Source organism: Mastigoproctus giganteus, chromosome 4, assembly GCF_048544385.1.
Source record: "Mastigoproctus giganteus isolate SK-2022 chromosome 4, ASM4854438v1, whole genome shotgun sequence".
NCBI lineage: Eukaryota > Metazoa > Arthropoda > Arachnida > Uropygi > Thelyphonidae > Mastigoproctus > Mastigoproctus giganteus.
In genome coordinates, this window is record NC_143578.1 from 33,674,421 (window position 1) to 33,683,240 (window position 8,820).

Sequence of the window (8,820 nt, forward strand, 5' to 3'; positions counted from 1 at the left end):
ATTGTGTCACAATTTCTCTTTTTTAGAGATCACTTGTATCAGAGCAATATTAATTGATCAATACTGGATTAACTGTTCATTCTGAACTACATATATCTTAATGATAAATAACATACAGCTCCATAATTCTATTCATCAGACAATAGAATTGAATTCTATTGTCTGATGAATTCCACACTCCTGAAGTATTTGCCAAACATTTGTCAAGGATTGAGACTATTGATATGAAGCCTTTGGTTTCATTTCCTGGTTGAGATCTGTTGATCAATGAGGATGACCAAAACTCAGCATTGAAGAATATAAAAAATGACAATACAAAAGACCCAGATGACTCACCAACCATATTTTGGAAAAAAGCCTGTCACTACTCTTAATCCTATCATGCTTCATATTTGCAACTTATATCTGAGACTGGGCATTTACTCAAAGCATTTCAATCAGGTTAACATACTTCTGGTATTCAAAAAAGGTGACAAGTGGTCAGACCACTCCCCAGCAAAAAAAGCCTTTCTAAACTATTTGACACAGTAGTGCATAAACAACTTTTCAATTTTTTCAAGCCTTACATATATCAAAATCAACATGGCTTTGGTTGTGGAAAGTCAGCATGTGTATGTAAGTTTTCTCTGGGAGTCCTATTGCTGTTATCTAGGGTCACATTTCTGTTGTGGCTAAGGAGCTGTATAATACAATGTTCCAACAGTGTCATCATCCACCAAGTGAAGCCTGAACCATTTATCCAACTCTGTGTATATGTATGTGTGTTCTCTGTGAACATATTGCTGCTAGGCTGTTATGTAGGGTCACATTGCTCTTGTGTCTGAGAAGCTATATAATGCAATGTTCCCAGTGTTATTAACAATCAAATGAAGTCAACTTTTTATCCAACTCAGTGTATATGTTTGTGTGTGTGTTCTCTAGGAGCCCTGTTGCTGTTAGGTTGGGTCACATTACTCTCTGGAGTCTGAGGAACTATATAATAAAATGTTTCCACATTGTCATTAACAATCAAGTGAAGTCTGAACCTTTTATTCAACTCAGTGTATATGTATGTGTTCTCTGGGAGTCCTATTGCTGTCACGAAGGGTCACATTGCTCTTGTGACTCAGAAGCCACATAATGCAATGTTACCACAATGTCATTATCAATCAAGTGAAGTCTGAACCATTTATCTAACTCAGTGTATTTGTATGTATCTGTTCTCTGTGTAATTATTGCTGCGAGGCTGTTATGTAGGGTCACATTGCTCTTGATGCTCAGGCTATATAATGCAACATTCCCAACATTCATCATCTACCAAGTGATTTCTAAACCTTTTATTCCACTTAGTGCAATACTTCACAAAATATGTGATATCATCTCTACATATTATGAAATCGATGACTGGATTATGGACTGGGACACAGTGCTTTATTATTAGTAGTATTGTTGTTCTTACATTATTACTGATTGGGTGGATCCAACCCACCACGAGTATAATACCAAGTGCACAGGGTAACTGTTATGTGTCGTGTTACTGTAGATCTAGGAACTCTGACTATCCTACAGGAATTCAGGATTGCAACTTTTTGGAGTTCCTTGTATATGTTCTCTGGGAGACCTGGTGCTGCTAGGGTCTTTGGCACCATACAATTAACACTGTACACTATGTTTGGCTGTTATGTTCTGGCTCTTCAAGTGGCATGATATCTTCTTGGTTATGCAGCTGATCATAATTTTGTATATCGTTGGGATACAACTGATAGGCCTGTCTGGACTCTGTTGGGTCTCTGTGGGGTTATTATTTTTATTATTAATTTATTTATTTTTGTCTCTTGTACTGGGCATATAAGTCTTTAGTCTTGCTTTTAATTTTATGAATTAAATCAGCATGCTCTTTTTATATATATTACAGGACATTTCATGTGAAGATATTATTTCACAAAGTGGTAGATGATTTTCATCAACCGGTGGAATACCACCACTTTGCTTATTGGAGGCTTGAAGTGGTGAAACCCATGTTTAGTCTCTAGAGCAAAGTTTCCGGCATCCCCCTCTCCCCATACTTCTCCTTCAACCCATGCATGGTACTAAGTACTATAGGTTTTGATACCTTTCGTGTTTGGGGTTTTCATAAAAAAAAAAAAAAAAAAAACTAACTCAATTTGCATTGGACTACACGTAATTCAAAATGAGAAAAATTCACAAATAAAAAGAATTTCAATTATATAGTGTGTGTGTGTTTTTTTGTTTGCTATTGTAATGCTAACTCAAATAATGACCTAAATGAAAGAATGCTAAATTCCTTTTGTTAAACAAAATAACTAACACAGCAAAAAAACAGTCAAAATTTAGTCACAGAGAAATCACTGAAGATGTAAATTTAAGGAGTTAAGGTCAAAAAAGTAATATTTAAAAATATAATGGCCAGACATTGCCTAAAATGCAGCCTAGAAGGATATTAAGATGACAGTGATGTGTGCCATTTGCAATAAACATTAATAAATATAGAATTTTATGTATTGGAATAACAATAAATTATGAAAATTATATACTAATAATCTGCGAATTCATATATTGTCCAACGCAATAACAAAACTTTAGAAAATGATCTAGGAACATTGCAAAGAAATTCGCAATGTTCCAGCCTGTTTCTATGCCCTGAAAGTGTGGCCTCCACTGTCCATAGAGTAGTAACATATCTTCCTTCTCTGTGCCACTGTCTATGCATTTTAACATGTAGCAGGAATTGCCATTTTCGTCTATGGGAATGTCCACTCTGTATTTACTACTCTGTGGTTGCAGCCATGACATACCACCTCTAGCACGTGTAGGTTACACGTTTTGCATATATTGTGATTCATGTTTGCAACTCTTTGGAGTAGAGTTTTAACACAAGACGTTTCAGATAATACACTTTCACGAAATAAACAACAAAAGAAAGAAATTAACAACTTACAAGTGGCAAAGATTAGCGCTAATACAGTTGACATGCTTACTCTTAGCCCTCTAGCGGCGAAACATAGTATTAATAATAGAGACATTCCCGAAGTTTCACATTCAAGGAATCACATAAAGGTAAAGTGCAGCCATTATCAACCCACTGCAGGATGGAAGCCTCCTCAACAATTCATGCTGAGGGAAAATGGACCATAATCTGCCACGCTGGTCCAGTGCGGGTTGGCAGATCGACCGTATTCAGCAGTCAGGGGCTTGAACCCCGGTCTACTCAAAGAGCGTGTGCTACTGCACTTCCGCTGCTGACCACTCGGCTAAGAAGCCTAAAGACGAAAATACAAGAAACCCAGCGAAATACAGGTCAATCACCTGCCTCCCAACAATGTACAAGATCCTGACCAGCTGCATAAACAGGAAGATAACAGACCACTTGGAGAGCCAGAACATATGGCCAAATAGTAGAAAGGATGCAAGGAGCAATTAACCATAGATCCTGCGGTTATGGAGCAAGCATACAAGAAGCGCCGCAACATGTACACAGCCTACATCGATTACCTTAAGGCTTTCGACTCCGTGCATCATAGCTTGATAATAGAGGCGCTAAAAATCTTCAAAGTCAATCCGATAGTGACAAACTTTGTCAAGGACAAAGACACTACTGACACTATGCTGTCAAGGACACTACTGACACTATGCTGCTGCAACAGGATCTGGAAAGGTTGAGCAGATGGGCTGAGAGGTGGCAAATGAAGTTTAACATTGACAAATGTAAAGTACTACACATGGGAAACAGCAACCCCAGAGCAACGTATCAACTCTGTGGTACAACACTGACAGTGGTAGAGAATGAAAGGGACTTGGGGGTGGTTGTGCAGGCAGATATGAAGTTCTCTGAGCAGTGCAGACGGGCTGCAAGAGTAGCTCATGGAGTATTGTCAATGATATACAGGAATTTTTCCAGCAGGGATAAGGAGGTGATTATTCCATTGTATAAGGCGATGGTCAGGCCACACCTAGAGTACTGTATACAGGTCTGGAGGCCTCATTTCAAGAAGGATGTAGAGCTGCTGGAACGAGTACAGAGAAGGGCAACAAGATTAGTGAATGGAACAAAGGGGTGCTCTTACGAAGAAAGGCTTAAGTTTTGCAAATTACAGTGTCTGGAGACTAGGCACCAGCGAGGTGATCTGATAGAGGTGTATAAAGCCTTGAATGGTTTAAGCATGCTCAATGCTGATGGGATTCTTCCTCTAGCTCAGAATAATCACCTGAGAGGGCATAAATTCAAATTGAGGAAAGACGTGTGGAAATTTGCCTTTAGCCAGCGGGTGGTTGGTTGGTGGAACAGACTTCCATCCCTTGTGGTGGAGGTTGATAGCCTAAATAAGTTTAAGGCTCAGCTGGACAGGTATTTTGAACGAACGGAGGGGTGAAGTGGAAGTGGTTTTTTTTTTTTTTTTTTTTTTGGCTGATGCTGCATAAGCTTGCTTTCTTGCATCAAATGCCTCTACTAATGCTAATGCTAATGCTAACTTCCTAGGAGAAACGATGGCGAAATGGAGTACCACCATTAAGGTCGAAAACATCACAACCAGGGAAATCCCCATCAAGAGAGTAATCTTTCAGGGAGATGCTCTGAACCCGCTGTCTACTGTGCTCAACAGTAGCAAGTAGGGATATAACCTCAAAGAAGGAAGGAAGAACCTGTACACCCTCACCCACCTGATGTATATGGATGACATCAAGCTCTACGCGGGAACCGAGAAGCACCTTCAGCAACTACTCCAGATCACCGAAGAATTCATCAATGATATTAGGATGGAATTTGGTCAAGACAAATGCAAGACCCACGGATTGCGTCAGAGAAAATTAGTCAACCGAGACTACCAGCTGCAGAGTGGTAAGGAGATCGAAGCCATCGCATAGGAAGAGGCCTAAAAATAGTTGGGGATGATTCAGCCTCAGCAGTTACAGCACAAGGAAATTAAGGCCTGCCTGACCGAAAAATACCACCAGAGACTCAGAAGCCTGCTGAAAGCAAAGCTGAACGGAGCGAACACAGTTAAAGCCATAAACAGTCCCAGTGCTAACATACTCCTTCGGGGTCATAGATTGGACTAACACCGAGCTGGAGAATATCATGAGAAAGACAAGGACAATGATGACCAAGAGCCGTCAACACTACCCGAAATCTGCCTTGGAGACACTGACAATTGCCCGGGAAGGAGGAGGGGGCCTGATAGACCTCATAGAGCAACAGAATATAGTGACAGTTACCATGAAGGATTACTTCAAGAAACATACAGCAGCACTCCACCAGGCCACAAGGAAGAAAAACAAGCGGTATACCTCATTAACCTAAGCGAGGAGTCCCTCCCCAACCAGGAAGTAGAAACGAAGCTAGAAAGATGGGCAGAGAATACACTCCATGGCAAACACTACAATGATCTCCATCAAGATCGCATAGATAAAATTGCTTCCAATGCATGGCTCACGAGAGGGACGCTCTTCTCCGAGACTGAGGGATTCATGCTGGCCATCCAAGATCAGGTAATTAACACCAGGAACTATAGAAAATACATCGCCAAGGAGCCGGGAATGTTCAATGGCAAATGTGGACGATGACACCTGGCGTCAGAAACGATCCAACACATCACCATGGGATGCAAGGTGATCACCCAAACTGAGTACACTCATAGACACTACCAGGTAGCCAGGATAATACATCAGAAGCCATCAAGGAAATACCAGTTGATCGAAGAAAGTGTACCTTACTACAAGTATGAACCCCAGGCAGTACTAGAGACCCCAACCCACAAGCTGTACTGGGACTGGGCCATAAAAACGGATAGGAAAATCCCGCCCAACAGACCGGACATAACCCTTGTGGATAAGAAGGAAAAGGCTGCCTATCTGATTGACATAGTGATACCCAACACTGGCAACCGGCAGAAAACCCATGGGGAAAAAGAAGAAAGTACACGAACCTAAGACCTACATTGGAGACTACTCCAATGCTTACTTTGGAAGTATGCCTTGAAGCACCTGTGACAAATGCTCCAATGTGGAGGTTTTCTTGACTGGAAATTGCTTAGAGTGCAGACATAGGTAGGGTCACTCATAATGTCATTTAAAACTAAACTCATACTTGGCTGTTTTCAGAATCTTTGGGAATTTTGTGAATTGGTTGCAGGAAAGGTGATGACATTAATATGTCAGTATTAAATAAAGAGAATGCTAAAATTTGAGATCCACTTTAGTAATGGGATTGTTATAATGATGAATTATTATCTACTTGATAAATCATCTCTGCAGGATTGGATCATTTCAGTATATGCAACAAGTAACGACCATCCCGATCATCGTGTCAACCACAGGTATTGTGCCAAAGACCCTACATAATAGCCTAGCAACAATAGGCCATCCCAGCGAACACCTACAAGGAACTCCAGAAAGTCGCAATCCTGAACACCTGTAGGATAGTCAGAGTTCCTCGACGTACAGTAATACCAGACATAACTACAGCCACCCTGTGTACTTGGTAGCAATACCCGTCACGAGGTGGAACTCCCAATCAGGGAGAAATAATATAAGAGAAATAATAATAATAATAAAAGATCTACAAGGTCAATCCGATAGTGACAAACTTCCTGGGAGCAACAATGGTGAAATTGAGTACCACCATTAAGGTTGAGAACCTCACAACCAGACCAATCCCCATTAGAAGAGGAATATTTTAGGGAGATGCTCTGAGCCCACTGCGATTCTGTCTAGTGCTCAACTCGCTATCCACCCTGCTTAACGGCAGCAAGTATGGACATAACCTCAAAGAAGAAAGAAAGAACTTGTATACCCTCGCCCAGTTGATGTACATGGATGACATCAAGCTCTATGTGACAACCCAGAAGCAACTCCAGCGACAACTCAGAATCACTGAAGAATTGAGCAAAGACATCAGGATGGAATTTGGTCTAGACAAATGCAAGACCCACACACTGCACTAGGGAAAATTAGTCGGCCAAAAATACCAACTGCTGACAGGTAAAGAGATCGAACTATGACAGGAGAGATCTACAAATACCTAGGGATGATGCAGGCTCAGCAGTTAGCGCACAAAGAAATCAAGAAGTGTCTGTCCGAAAAATATCATCAGAGACTCAGAAGCCTGCTGAAAGCAAAATTGAATGGAGGGAACACAGTTAAAGCCATAAACACCTAGGCAGCACCAGTATTAACATACTTCTTTGGGGTCAGAGATTGGACTAAGACCGAGCTAAGGGTACCATGCGAAATACAAGGACAATAATGACCAAGAGCCGCCAACACCACCCGGAGTCAGCAGTGGAGAATCTAACAATAGCTCGGAAAGAGGGAGGAAGCGGCCTGATAGAGCAACAGAAAACAGCGATAGTTTACCTTAAGGATTACTTAGAGAAAAAAACAGCACCACTCCTTCAGGCCATAAGGAAGATAGATAGATAAGTGGTATACCCCACTCAAACTACGAAAGGGCAGACCTGGCAGCTAAAAATCAGTTTGGCTTTAAGCCAGGATTCTCTACAGTGGATACCCTTGGAGATCTGCTTAGGAAAGCACAAGAGTGCAGGAAAATATATCTATTAGTCATTTCAGTCGATTTCTCCAGGGCGTTCGACTCACTTTGTAGGCCGAGCGTCCTGAGCAGACTGAGAGAAGCTGCAATACCCATCAACTTATACAAAGCAATGGAAGACTACCTTTCAGGCAGAAAAGTGGAAATAAATACAAATTATCAAAAAATCACAAGAAACGTACATAGGAGCTGTCCACAGGGGTATGTCTTGGGGTTCTCTCTTTGGAACATGGTCTTGGACGATTTTCTGTGCCAGGACTTGGGGCTGGCTGAGGCTCAGGCCTTTGCGGACCATCTCATTGTTACTATTGAGGCAGATTCCAGAGTCCAACTGGAAAACATCGGTAATCAGGCAATGCAGAAATTACAATACTGAGGCACAAAAAACTAGCAAAAATTGCACCGACTAAAACCATATCCATCTTGCTGAAAGGAACTCTTCAGGTACAGCGTCCTCCCCAAATAAAAATAAATGGCCTGACCATCAAACTCACCAAGGAAATGAAGTACTTAGGAGTTATCTTAGATAATAACCTATCCTTCATACCCAACCTAAATCACATAAGAATGAAAATAGGAAGATACTCAGCCCTAATGGCTAGGATTACGAGGAAGGACTGCAGACTGAAAAAACGAGCCCTAATGCTATATTATAAGTCAACTTTCATCCCAGCAATAACCTACGCAGCTGCAGTATGGTACACCAAAGCATCACTGGTAACCAACAAGAAAATCCTGGACATGACACATAGTACCATCCTATTGATAACCACAAGAGCTTGCCGCACGGTAAGCACACCTGCACTGCAGGTGCTTGCTGGAGAGCTCCCCCTGGATTTAGAATCTGTGAAATTAGGACTGCTCTATCTGCACTCAATGGGAGTGGCCCCAAATCATCAGGACTTCACAATCAACCCAGCAAGCAGTCAAAAAAGGAAAGACCACGACTACAGACCTACCTCCTTCAGGAGTGGCAGAAAAGATGGACAGAGACGACAAAGGGTGAGATCACTCGTAATTTCTTTCCAGAACTGAACAAAATATACCCAAGGCAACCGGGCTGGTTCTTCCCGGGCTTGCACCTGACCTTGTTACTCACAGAACATGGACCCTTCAACCAGAAACTGTTCAGCTTCGGCCTCGCCGTGACCCAAATTACACATGCGAGGAGATCGAAAGCTGGGACCACCTGCTTTATGACTGCCCACAATACGAAGACCTCAGATGCACTCTCATCACGAAAATCCATTACCTCCCCAAAGGACTTGAAC